At 47.7% G+C, this 13,387-nt stretch overlaps 1 protein-coding gene and 1 non-coding gene across 2 annotated transcripts in view; one reads left to right on the top strand and one right to left on the bottom strand.

Annotated features, from left to right (window-relative positions):
- Positions 1-13,387, bottom strand: part of Inpp5a (inositol polyphosphate-5-phosphatase A) — a 192,161-nt gene that overhangs the window by 111,862 nt on the left and 66,912 nt on the right. The gene's annotated exons all lie outside the window — the stretch shown is intronic.
- On the top strand, positions 1,126-1,233 carry LOC115068490. Its single transcript, XR_003847832.1, has one exon. It is a non-coding gene; the product is annotated as a U6 spliceosomal RNA (small nuclear RNA).

The following is a 13,387-nucleotide window of genomic DNA, read 5'->3' as shown; positions in this document are numbered from 1 at the left end:
AACAATTACAGCTATAAGCTTGCATAGTTTGGTAAGAGACATAAATTTACAGACTCTAAAAGTTAAGTGAATACCTAACAAGATAAAGCCAGAGAAAGCCAAACAAGCATCACCAAACTAATGAAAACCAAAGATTGGGGGCGAGGTGGGGTGCTGCATCTATCAAGAGAAAAGCAACACCACACAGACTTAGGGAAACACTTCAGGTACCCTAAAATCATTACTATGGGATAGCTTTCACATGCTGACAGGAACACGGACCATATCCTTCAGGAACAAAGGCAAAATAAATACTCTTTCACAGGAAAAAAAAACAAAAACAAAAAACCCCTCAGAAAATCCCAGCCGCCAGATCTATTCTGCTCCATGTGCTCTGTGTTTGGATGGTACAGGGGCCTCTGGAATGCTTGTGATGAAGGAAAAGCCTGGACAAGCAGAAAGATGGCTTCTTCCTTCTTCAAATATGTAGGATGAGCTACCAGCATGGCTGAAGGCAAGCTGGCCTCCAAAACTTGGCCCCCAATTTCATATATACATATATAGATAGATACAGATATATACATATATATGTTATATATATTCAACATAAGCTATATTATGCATGTGACATACAAACCTTGGTACATATAATTACATACAAGCTTAGCCTCAGCATGGCTTACAACAATGTGGTGGCCACCGTCCCCACCCCTGAACAGGGCTTCCAGAAAGCAAAAAGTTAAGAGCAAGAAACAGAAGGTACTCCTCTGGGGCAGATTCCAGGATAGCTGGAGAGACTCCAGGAGATCACAGAGGTCTGCACTTTAAAGTAGATGGGCATGAAAGGGGACCATCTGAGACAGGGTTCCTGAGATGAGAAAAAGATTAAAAATAAAACAGGAGGAAACAGTCCAGGTAACGAGCAGTAAAAGATGAAGAAGAAACAGGCGAACATGCAGTCTGCCGAGGCAAGAACCATGATGTTCGAGAGGCAACAGCAGCGAAATGAGCCACAATCAGCCAGGGTACCTGGAATCTATACAACTGTCAGGAGAGGGCGCCAGCGCACCAGGGAGTCCACAAACACACTACCATCACCACCAACAGCAGACAGGATGATGCTTGTGAGGTTTAAAAAGTCCTGCAGTGCTGGCTTCGGCAGCACATATAATTAAAATTGGAAAGATACAGAGAAGATTGGCATGGCACCTGTGCAAGGAAGACACACAAATTCGTGAAGCAGTCCGTGGTTTTGGTGTTTATGAAAAGTGCATTAGTCTCTGGTGCTTGTCTCAGTCCCACAGACGCACCAGGATTCTTCTGAGGTTCTTCAGCCTTTCCTGTGCTTTGCTCAGCAGTCTCAGTGCATTTGCAGAGGAATATCCGTGTAACTGCAGTGGTGTTTAATAAGGATCTTGATCCTATACAGAAACTCTTTGTGGACAAGATAAGAGAGTACAGGTGACAGGCATCTGTAGGACCTGTTGTTACTGGCCCAGAGTATCAGCAAGAGCTGGAGAGAGAGCTATTTAAGCTCAAACAAATATATGGTAAAGGGGACATGAATACATTCCCTACCTTCAAATTTGAAGATCCCAAATTTGAAGTCATTGAAAAACCCCAGTCCTGAAGGAGTAATGTAAAATCAATCTGGTAATTTGTTGTGAATAATTTGTATAGTAATTAGAAAAATGTGAACAAACATTCATTTCACAATGAAGGACAATGAAAAAAAGAGTCCTGCACACAGAGACAGACACCCTGCAGCAGGACAACCGAGAAACAGAGCCATCATTCCATCTACAGAGCCAAAGGAACCACACACGCAAGTCAGAAGCACAAAACTGAAAACAGCACATCACAGACTTAGTGAGGAACACAGGACAACCTCAAGGATGGAACAAAGTGATCATAAAAGTTTAGAGCAAATTACATAGGGCACAAGAAAAATAAAATAAAAAGGGAATTCAGCAAGATACTGCAGCCAGGAAAGTCAGCCAAGAAAGGAAGAAGGCCCTGGTGGGAAAGGGCGGGGGGGGGGGGCGGACACAAGCAGAGCTGAAGCAGAAAAGTTAGACTGCGGCCCAGCAGCACTGAGACTAGTACCCAGGAAGCAAGACCTGACCTTCCCCAGAGACAGGCTCCTAGAGCACCTGAGACAAAGACCCCAGAGCATCTATTCCAAGATGCACAGGAGATAAAGTCTGTCACCCTCAGGCCTCCAGGTCAAAAGACCCACAAACATAGTCAAAGACCCAGGCTGGCTCTAGATTCTACAAAACCGTTAAAAAATGAAAGAAAGAAAGAAAGAAAGAAAGAAAGAAAGAAAGAAAGAAAGAAAGGAAGGAAGGAAGACAGACAGACAATCCTTGAAAGTCCTTAAAAATTTTAGGGTTACCTCTTCAAGGGGGGGATATGAGAGCAGCAAAAAGCTCCATTAAAAAAAAGGGAGGAAGGAAGGAAGGAAAGAAGAGAAAGAAAGAGAAAGAAAGAAAGAAAGAAAGAAAGAAAGAAAGAAAGAAAGAAAGAAAGAAAGAAAGAAAGAAAGAAAACCACAGAAACATCGTCAGAAAAATCTCAATGGGAAGTGCAGAGGGAGGGTGACACCAAGCCAGGAAGCCTACTCAGGAGAAAATATAGTATCCTTGTCCCACTAATGCTCTGAGGATCTGGGCAAGCAGGGAAAACACAAAAAACAAAACAGCCACAGTCTGTGCCTCATTTTGAAAAACATCAGCAGGGCTAGATTTGGCTACTGGGTACAGACCCCAGGTTTAAGGAAACAACAATATTGGGTACAGACCCCAGTTTTAAGGAAACAACAATACTGGGTACAGACCCCAGTTTTAAGGAAACAACAATATTGGGTACAGACCCCAGGTTTAAAGCAACAATATTGGGGTACAGACCCCAGGTTTAAAGTAACAACAATATTGCCTGTTGGGTTCTTGAGAACACGCAAATGCAATCATATGCCACACAGAGCTCTACACACCCTAGAGATTTCCACATGGCACGTTGAGGGGGCAACAGACTGGCCTCTGTACTGTCATGCACCTAAAATGATATTTCTATCACTGACCAGCTGTGTGTGACGGTGGTGCCCAAGACTATAAAGGAGCTAGAAACATCTACCTCATAATGTCACAGCGTTCAAAAAAACAGAGAAGCATGTGTTTTGGTAATGCTGGTGAATGACTAGTTCTACAAAAGCATGTGCAGCACTACAGTACCACTAACAATGAGTGACCATCACTGGTTTACATATTCATATGCTGTTTCCAGAGAGGTAGTGTCTCCTTCCTCCTCTTTACTAAAAGTCTTTTCAAGAACAGGTTGCCTGTGGCTCAGCAGCAGTCTCCCCCATCTTTGATCAGGTCTCCTTACTACATCCAGAAGTCACACTGCATGGCTGGCCTCTACTGCGTGTATGAGTACACTCTGGGCACTTGCTCAGCAAAATCACCTCACAACATACTTCTCAGAATGGGTCCCTGTTGTTATGTGACACATGACTGTGTATCACAAAGCTAGAGCAACCACTCAACATGTTTATAAGAAGGCAAACATCAAAAACATGAATTGGACCAGAATGAGAAATCTAAAGCCAAGCAACAATGAGAAACAGGACAAAATGCAGCGTGCACACACAGCCACCAAGAAGGGCAGACACAACCCTGACCATCAGTGCTCACAACCGCTAGTCTAGATCTGCTCCACATGCTGTGGCAGCTACAGGTCACACACGTGAAAGAGCTCCACGTTCTTACCAGCACCTCATCCACTGAAATGGTCACCAGCATCATAGGGCCAGTGGCAAACTACCAAACCATCCTGGAGTCAGACATTTGTCTTGCCACAGTGCCCAGCCTGGACAGCCACTGAAAGGTGGCGAGGGCAGGGAGGTCTCAGATGTGCTACCAGTGCCCCACTTCAGGAAGGCGCAGGCCGAGAAGGCGACACAGATAAAGAGCCACTGCACAGTGAGCCCAGGACGGTGGGGCAATGGTACTGATAACAGCAGCAAAGAGCAGGTGATGAAGAGCACCCAGAGCTATCAGAGAAGTGCAGCAAAACCACCCATGTGTGTATGTGTGTGTGTGTGTGTAAATGTGTGTGAGTGTGTGAGAGAGTGTATGGAGTGTCTGAGTGTGTGAGTCTGTGAATGTAGGTGTAAGTTTGTGAGTGTGTGTTAGTATGTGTGAATGTGTGCATATGTAGATGAATGTGTATATGAGACTGTGCATGTATGAGTATATGTGTGTGAATATGTGAGTGTGCGTGTATGTGTCCAACAACACAAAGCACAGTACACTGGGCAAAAATGAGAGAAAAAGACTCAAAATCACTGACGGAGTTTGCCATCCATTCTCAGCAAGTGACAACATACTTGTACAAGCACAAACTCACAGTCCTATGTAAATGTGTACACATGTACACAGGAATACACTCATGCACACACGTGCACATGTACACAGGCCGTCAGCCACATACACATATACACCATCAGGACACAGAACATCATCATCACGGGCCATGGACCTATGACACCACAGAGCCACAGGCCCAGTGACTGTAGGTGAGCTCTTTTCCATGGTGTGTTCATCAAGAGGCGCTGGCCATAAAGCAAGACTCAATGAATACTGGAGATGGAAGTCTCAGAGGCTACCCTCTGACCACAGGAACCAGAGTCCTAAAAGAACACACACACACACACACACACACACACACACACACACACACACACGCTGACTCATCAGAAAGCAAGCCTGCTGCCTGGTGGCAGGAGGAAGGGGAGGGATGACAAAGACCCCAGACCTCCCTTGAGCAATGGACAGTCACATCTTGGTCAGGCTGAGAAGCTTACACTATACACCTGTATCAGCACCTGGTGCTGTATATTTCAAATATGTTGAGTGAGCCATATACCAAGTATATCTCAATAAAAATCACAAAAAGTTTAATGTCTACCAACAGAGCAACCAGTTCTAACACAGACCTGTAAAGAGTGGGGGATGGACCCTGAGCAGCCGAGTCCCGGCTGACGGCCAACGGGAGACTCACTGCTGCCCTTCCAGTGCATAACACCTGGGGGCTGGGGGAGTTCCCTCACCAACCTTTTACAGATAACAGCAGAAACATTTGTGGACGACTCACCCTAGTCTGGTTTTGCTTAAAAATGATGCGAGTAGAGGATCAGGCCAACAGACTGAAACAAAGCTCAGCTGGAGCTGTGAGGCTGGCCTCGGGTCCATCCCACTCTCTTCTACTTCCACAGGTTTGAAGCTGTGTGGTGAGTACACATCTGTGTTTTAACTGAGTGGGAACAAAGTTAAGAGACCTAAAGCTCACATTCCCCTGGGGCCAGTGACCTGGGCCCTGCAGGAGCCCTGGATTAGAGAGGGAAACCACCTCAAAGCATCACGGTGAGCATACCTGGCTGTGGGAAATACTGTCTCCTTAGGGGGTCTCTGCTGTTACCTAGTTTGCTAATGAGAAGGCAAGGGAGACGGGAGGTTTCAGCTCTTTATAACCATCTGCTGTGGCACGTAGCTTGCAACCCGTGTCCAGCCCCCACAGCAGTGAGGAACCAGGCTTGGATAAAACATGCTATACCCAGCTGTCTGCAAGACATGACACAAGGGCCAGACAGCACACTCTAAAAACAGCACATTTAAAATGGATCTAGCCACTGCACCAGATGAGGAATTCAAAATAGCTCATCAGAAGATGATAATTTTTAATGGTATACTGCTGGAAGTTTTTGGATAAGAGGAAAAAACCTTTCATTTACAAGTGAGTGAAGCTGTGCAGTAATTTGTAACATGTAAACACCATGCTGAGGAAGCAGTAAGTCCCAGGGCACAGGAATAGGATACTGTCACTTTCCATGGGAAGACAGAGAAGGGGGCTGGTGCCAGGGGTTCTGAGGCAGATAAGCAGGTGACACTTTGGCTGCAATGTCATTTGACAAAGCAGACTCACAATCTTCCACTGGTTTCTGAAACATCCCAGGAATCACTGCCCTGGGGGACAAGTCTCTTTAGTGGTGAAATGAGACAGCACTTGCTCAACCCACCATGCAGGCTGTGACATAGTCCATACTCAAGGAAAGCCAGTGTACAGCACCTACCCACTTCTCTGGAGCAGATGCCCCCAGCACACCAAGTACATCAATACCTTGGGGACAGAGATACCAGTAATTCACTGCCACACAGCAATTCCCGACTCATACCACAGACAAGTCAACCAGGGCCACAGGCAGATGGACAGCACCTCAGTCATTAGGAAGAGATGGGCTTGGGGCACTAACTGCCTTCGGTTTTACTATCACGTACTTTATTATGGGTTCATATAATTTGATTCTTAATAATGGCTGTATGGAGCGCCTGGTCCACAAGCTCCTTGAGCACTTCAGTCAGCTCCAGTGAGCAAGCCAGCCACTGATGTAGGGTCAGCAGAGTAAGAATAAGGCCTGTCCTGGGAGCACAGAGGACTGATTCTTGCTCTGCAACCTGCTTCAGGGGGCTGTACCTCAGCTGAGGGTCGGCAGAGTACGTGCCTTCCCTGGACAGTCACTGTGAGGTGTTGATGAGAATGTAGACACCAGGCACCCAGCACAGGCTGCTAGGTGGCATTGATTTGACATCACCATTCATGCCAAAGGTTGCATCATGGGCCAGGGAGATGTAGCCATGGTGGACACGGGGCTACCAAGGCCCTGCAGTCCTGCACTCAGAACCCACTCAGAACCAGGGAGGGTCGGAACGTCATGCAAAGCCCTCTCAGCAACTACAAGCACCCAATCAGCTCCTGGGCTGCCCTTTCCTGGCCACTGGAAGGAGCTCTGTGCCCTTCGAGAGTGTGGACAGCCAGTGAGGCTGGTCCAAGAGCAGCACAGCCACGTCTTCTCAATGAAGCCAGGGCTCTGCCGTGCCTCTCCATCGTAGACTGCCCGGCAGCAGCATACTGAAGGACAGAGGGGAAAGCCTGCAGTGCAGGAGGGCACATTGTGGCATCACGGGCAGGACGCACACTGCGAAGCGAACTCCCGGTACTCCACAAGGAGCTGCCACGTCCTTAGGGGCACTCCACTGAACACCTGCCCCTGCCTGACAGTGTAATGGTCTGCCCCAGAATAAAAGGAACAGCTTCTGATTGAAAAATATCTGATGCAGGGCTGGAGAGATGGCTCAGCGGTTAAGAACACTGGTTGTTCTTGCGAAGACCCGGGTTCGAATCCCAGCACCCACATGGCAGCTAACAACTGTCTGTAACTCCAACAGCATCTTCTGTCCTCTGTGGTCATTGCATGACACCGGCGGCCTTGCCTACATGTAGGCAATACATGCATACACATAAAATAAAAATAATGAATAAAATCTAAGAACACTGTTCTTGCAGAAGACCCAGGTTCAAATCCCAGCAGGCAGCTAACAGCTAACAACTGTCCATAACTCCAGTCCCAGGGGATGTGACAGCCTCTTCTGACCTCCACAGGCATTGCACAACACGGGTGCACTTACCTACAGGCAGGCAATACACGCATACACATAAAAAAATAAAAAATTTTAAAAAAAAAAGGTAACTGATGCGCAGGTTCATCTAGTGCCATTTCCTGAAACTATGTTCTTCAAGGAAAGCTCAAGAAAAGTATTTCAGAAAAGACTGACTTAGACATTTTGGCCAGAGGAGCACAGAGAACTAAGCAGACGTGGGCGGGCTGGCGCACAGCCCTCCACCAACCAGCCTCCTGTGTGTGACGCTGTGTAGATGCAGATGCCTAAGTACAAGGCCATGCTCGGCTCCCAGGAAGTCTGCACTGTGGGCCTGCGGCCACCGACCCTGCATACTGCCAAGAGTCAAATTAAAAATAGCAACAGCCAGGCCTTGTTAGGCCTCCTCCAAAGAGGACCTAAAAAGGAATTACATCCTGCAGGCCACACCACGGGAGCCCGACCAGAAGGATAAGGGGCAGAGGTACAAAGGAACTTACCAGCCCTACTACCAATATCAGGCTCTAAAATCCCCACAGTCCTTGGGCTCAGGTATGGGCTCTCCTTCATCCCTCCACAGGGCTACAAAGGTGCCCCACATTCAGATCTATGGCACTCTAGATTGAAATCCATTAGATGCAGCTTCTGGCAGGCCCCATCAGATGATCTCTCTCAAGTCCAGCCCAGCACAGAGGACTGGAAGGGAGGGGCCAGCAGGGGGAGTTTGCTGTCCCATATAGGACCTCATGGGCAGGCAACATAGCTGGCCTGAGAGCAACATGTCCCAAGTTTTCTGGGGGAGGCCAGCGCTCTGCTGCACTCCTCCTTCGTGGGCAGAAACCACTAGTAGTTCCTCTGAGACACAAGAGACGCCTGCACTCTGTGAGGAGTGACATCTGAGGCTGCTGTAGAACTAGATCCTGTCTTTAGTCCCTATGCTTAAGGGATTCTAAGCTATATAGACTGATCCATTTTCATACAAGAAGTATGTGCTTCTAGCTGAGGCCAGTTCAAAATCAAACTGAAGGCTGCTTCCACATGCTTGACACAAAGGGCCAGCAGGCATCCATAGCCTCATGAGAAAACCCAGAAAAGCTGTGAGCACCCCCTTTGGACACCATACAGAATCTCACAAAGGCCCTCCTCACCCTGGTCACTTCTAGCTCACTGATGTCAAGAGTGCACAGTAGAGAGGAGAGACCTATACCTGGAGTCCAGAGCCTCAAAGGCTTCCCCAGGCCCCTGTCAGCTCCTCAAGCCCTAACTACAGTCTGGTCTCCATCTCAGCTGCCCCAGCTTCTCCTCTCATTTAATTTCCACCCCACAGCACCACCCTGACTCCAACATCACCTTCAGAACTGTGTCTTCAAGTTCTACCTGGGTTCTAGGTTCATCTGAGTCACCAGGGCAGCTCCGCAGGAAAGCTTTCTGAAAGGGCTGCCTAGAGTGTCCTCAGACTAGGCTGCTGGGACCTCCTGAGACACCTGCTCCAAGTCTTCATGACTCAGCACCTGGATCCACTAAACCCTCCTTCTTATTTAAGTGTCCCACCCCATCCATGCTCCTCTGGAACAGCAAATGACATACAGCCTGTGCTAGGAGGGAGATTATCACTGCCCCCAAGTCTCTATCTCCCTTGTTCCACCTACTATAGGAGTAACAAGGACCCCCCCTGTAGGGCTCTGCTTCCCACATCCCTTTCCCAAGTCTGAGAATGTCCACCAGTCCTTCTAAGCATCGAGGCGCCCCACTTCTGCACTCCTCTCTACCACAGAGCCCATGCCTGCCTCTTTCCCCAGTTCTTCCTGTGTCTGGCAAGTATAGACTGGAGATGGCCGGGACAGGCTTCTCATTATGAAGACTGCTTAGCCATGTGGTCTCAGGGACATCTCTCAGCCTCTTTAACCTCCATTTTCTCCTCTGTAAAATGGGATGTGAAGAATGACTGCATCATGAGCTACTGAGGAAGATGGCATGCACAGCCTCAGAGCCCAGGGTACCCAGAGCATTGCAGCCTAAGGGCATCCACACCTGGGCTATTACTAATCAGGAAACACATGGGAGACTTAAGGAAGGTCAAGGACAAAAAACAATGACACAAAGGTCACCTGTCACCCTCTCACCAATCTTTTTCATGCATATGAAGGTGGCACCACTGGCTTCAAGTATTTTTTTTTTTGTAGTATTTCATCTAAAGCTTTTTTCCCAAATCATTCTAGATTCATGAGCACATGACTGAGTGACACACAGTCCTTGATGACAGACACGTGCTATCCCAGAGCTAAGCTGCTAGACCTCTGCTCTTGGAGGCACCACACAGTCAGACTGGGTGTTCCTGCACATCTGAGGACAAACGTTTCTGGAGATCTGCTGAGTAGTGTGCCCCAGGAAAGGACTTGAGCAAGCAGGACAACCCTGACGTTCCCCTACATTACTCCCACAAGGATGCTGCCCACACCCAGCTCTGATGTGCCTCATGCCACCACAGCGGCAGCTTCATCAATACAACTCTCGAGGTGAGAGGCAGAAAATGGGAGTGAAAGCACTATGTAGGCTGTAGGACCACACCTACGTGCCTCATGCCACCACAGCGGCAGCTTCATCAATACAACTCTCGAGGTGAGCTGGCACTCAGCAGCCAGCTGTCTTCCCCTGGTGTCTGGCTATCCTAAACAGACCTGCTCCAAGTATAAAACTCAGTACAAAAATATACCAAACTTCTTTTTTACTAACTATATTGATCACACACTGAAACAATCCTAGAAATACTGGGTTAGATACAACGTATTAAAATCAATTTCACTACCGGATCTGGTGGCGCACACCTTTAATACCAATACTCTGGAGGCAGAAGCAAGGTGGATCGCTGTGAGTCCAAGGCCATCCAGGTCTACATAGTGAGTTACAGGCCAGGTAGGGCTACAGGGAGACCCTGTCTCAAAACAAAACAAAACGAAACAAAACAAAACAAAAATCAATTTCACTTACGCTAGGCATGGTGGCATACACCTTTAATCTCAGCACTCAAGAGGCAGAAGCAAGTGGATCTCTATGAGATCAAGGCCAATCTGGTCTACATAATGAGTTCTAGGCCAGCTAGGGCTACAGGGAGACCCTATCTTAAAAAAAAAAAAAATCAATTTCAATTGTTTCATTTTACTTTTTAAAATGTGGTCCTAGGTGCTGGGGGGATGTCAGTGGTTAAGAGCACTTGTTTTTGCAGAGGACCTGGATTTGCTTCCCAGCACCCACACGGCAGCTAACAACCACCTGTAACTCTAGTTCCAGAGGATCCAACACCCTCTTCTGGCTTCCTCATGTACTACACATACATGGTACACTTACATACGTGTAGGCAAAACACCCGTACACATAAAATACATTTTTTTCATTTTAATAAGTAAATATAAATAAATAAAATGTGGTCCTAGAAAAATTGAAATTATCTATGCTCCCACATGTTAGTTCTATGGGACAGAAGACAAGGCCTGTGACTGCCTCCTGGTAGAGGCTGATATATCTCCTTTCTTTAGAAAAGCTCTATAAATTCTAAGCCAGGCTCTTGTCTTTTCAGTGTGCTCAGTCTATCTTTTAATAACAATAACACCTTCAGAGTCCAAGGGGAACTCGGCCAGCTCTGCTGAGTTAGACCTACGTCTTCTCTTCCTTGATTCCTTCAACTACCTGGCACTTAAGAAAGCTGCTCCATGCAGAGCACACAGTTACAGCTCCTTCCATGGCTCCCAGGGCTCCAGGAGTAGATGAATGGCTGAAGACAGGCTGAGGGCTGCCCTATCCCCATAGAGCAGGAAGTATCTAGTCTGCGTCCTAACAGCACCTTTATCCACAGCACACTTTATCCACAGCAACCACATTAATCCTCACCCTGATGGTGCAGGTGTCATTACCCTCCGGACAGGGAGGCACAGACAGATTACAATGCTTGCTTAGAGTCATACAGCAAAGAAGAGCTGGAGAGAAAATGGAGCCCTCTCTGGCAGACCCCCAGGCCTGTGATGGGCTTACAACCATGCTCAGTAGCCCTCTCCTGATGGACAAGAAAGGGCCTGTGCCTCAGCCTGTGCCACAGCCTGTGCCAGCAGACAGTTCAAGGCAGAAATATATCCCTGGTACATGGGGCATTCGCTTTCATGGAAGACACAGTTGGCAGGGGATCAGCTTTCAGGGTTTTCTGCTGGAGATTAATTTAGAAAAGTATTCATCCACACTTGGACTTGTATAGTCTTTCATCAAAAGTATACTTAAAATTGCTGATCAGAGCTAAGGGAGATGGTGATACCTACAATCCCAGGTACTTGGGAAGCTGAGGTAGGAAGAGCACTTGAGTTCACAAGTACAAAGCCAACCTGTGCAACATAGCAAGACCTCCATCACAAATAAAAATGGATTGCCAATCATAAATATGTGTTTGTCAAAATGGCAACTTCATGAGCTGGAGGGATGACTCAGCAGTGAAGAGCACTTGCTGCTCTTGCAGAGGACCGGGGTTCAGTTCCTAGCACCCACATGGCAGCTCATAACTGCCTGTAACTACAGTTCCCAGGGATCCAACGCCCTCTTCTGGTCTCTGTGGGCACCAAGCACACACATGGTGCACATACATACATGCAGACAAAACACTCATACACATAAAAAAAGCAACTGAGTTAAATCAATATTAATAATGTATTCAAATCAGATAAACCTACCTACCACCGCCAACTCTCCTTTACACCTGAGGGGGTCACACTGCCCAAGGGGGCACAGTAGCTAGAGCTCCCAGAAGCTCTGTAGCTGCCAGTCCCTTGAAGCTGCTTCCCATTCCAACCCACAGTCATCGCCGACCCGACTGCAGCATCTCCAGTATGAACTATCAGGAACTGGGTCTGCACTGAGAGGAAGGTCAACCAAGGCTCAGAGGTCCCTGGGGCCTACTCTGAAAGCTCCTGCCCTGTCCTTTCTCTCCCTACACTCCAGGCCACTCCCTGTCCAGCCCCAAACAGCCTGCATTCTCCTCCTTCACCACTGCTGATCCTGGAGGATACTACTTTTCCAGTCTCATTAATTATTCTTTCACTCATTCATCCATTCATCCCACAATGCAAAGGGCAGGACCAGGTTCTTTCTGGCAGAGTGGGGCAGAGTGAACAAAGGCATAGAGGCTCCCTCTTCTATAAGGAGTGCAATACTGAGCGAGTCAGCCAACAGGGACATTTGCATCCTTTGGGGGCATAATACCCAGCACCTCAATTATGCTGATGCCAGGGCCTCCCCTACCCACCACACACATACACAAAGCACTCAGGAGTTGATCCTCTCAGAACAGGTGTAAAGCCAGAGGCAGCTCCCAGTCTCAGTCCCCTATGGGTCTTTTGACAGCACAGGCATGATCCTTTGAACAAAAATGCTACTGAAGGAGCAGCCTAAACATACTCCAATTCCAAAGACAAAAGTGCAAGGTCAAGGCGCCAGCCCATTTGGTTTTCGTGAGGGTTCTGCCTCGGCTCACAGACACTGTCTTTGCTGCGCCTTCATGGAGTGAGGAGCCAGTGAGCCCTACTGTCTCATACATAGGCACTAATCCATCCTGGGACTCTTCTCAAGGTCTTGTCTACACCTTATCACCCTGCAGGTCCTACCTCTAGCACCATCATGATGGAGAATTGGACTTCAACAGATGAATTTGGAGAGACAAAGTGCACAACAAAGGCTAGGAATATCTGTACCCTATTGCAAGCTTAATCATGTCATGTCAAGAATCTAAAATGAAGCCCAACAAAAGCTCCCCTAGTATACAGCTGCCTGTGGGCCTGGCAGACTCAGGTGCTTTTCTGTCAGGTGCGCCTGTCTGTGCTGCTCCCTCAGGTATCTCTGCCTGGAAGGGTCTCTCTCTCTCTCTCTCTCTCTCTCTC

Source organism: Nannospalax galili, unplaced genomic scaffold (genome assembly GCF_000622305.1).
Source record: "Nannospalax galili isolate Female #2095 unplaced genomic scaffold, S.galili_v1.0 scaffold49, whole genome shotgun sequence".
Classification (NCBI taxonomy): Eukaryota; Metazoa; Chordata; class Mammalia; order Rodentia; family Spalacidae; genus Nannospalax; species Nannospalax galili.
This window is presented reverse-complemented; position numbering and strand designations above follow the sequence as displayed.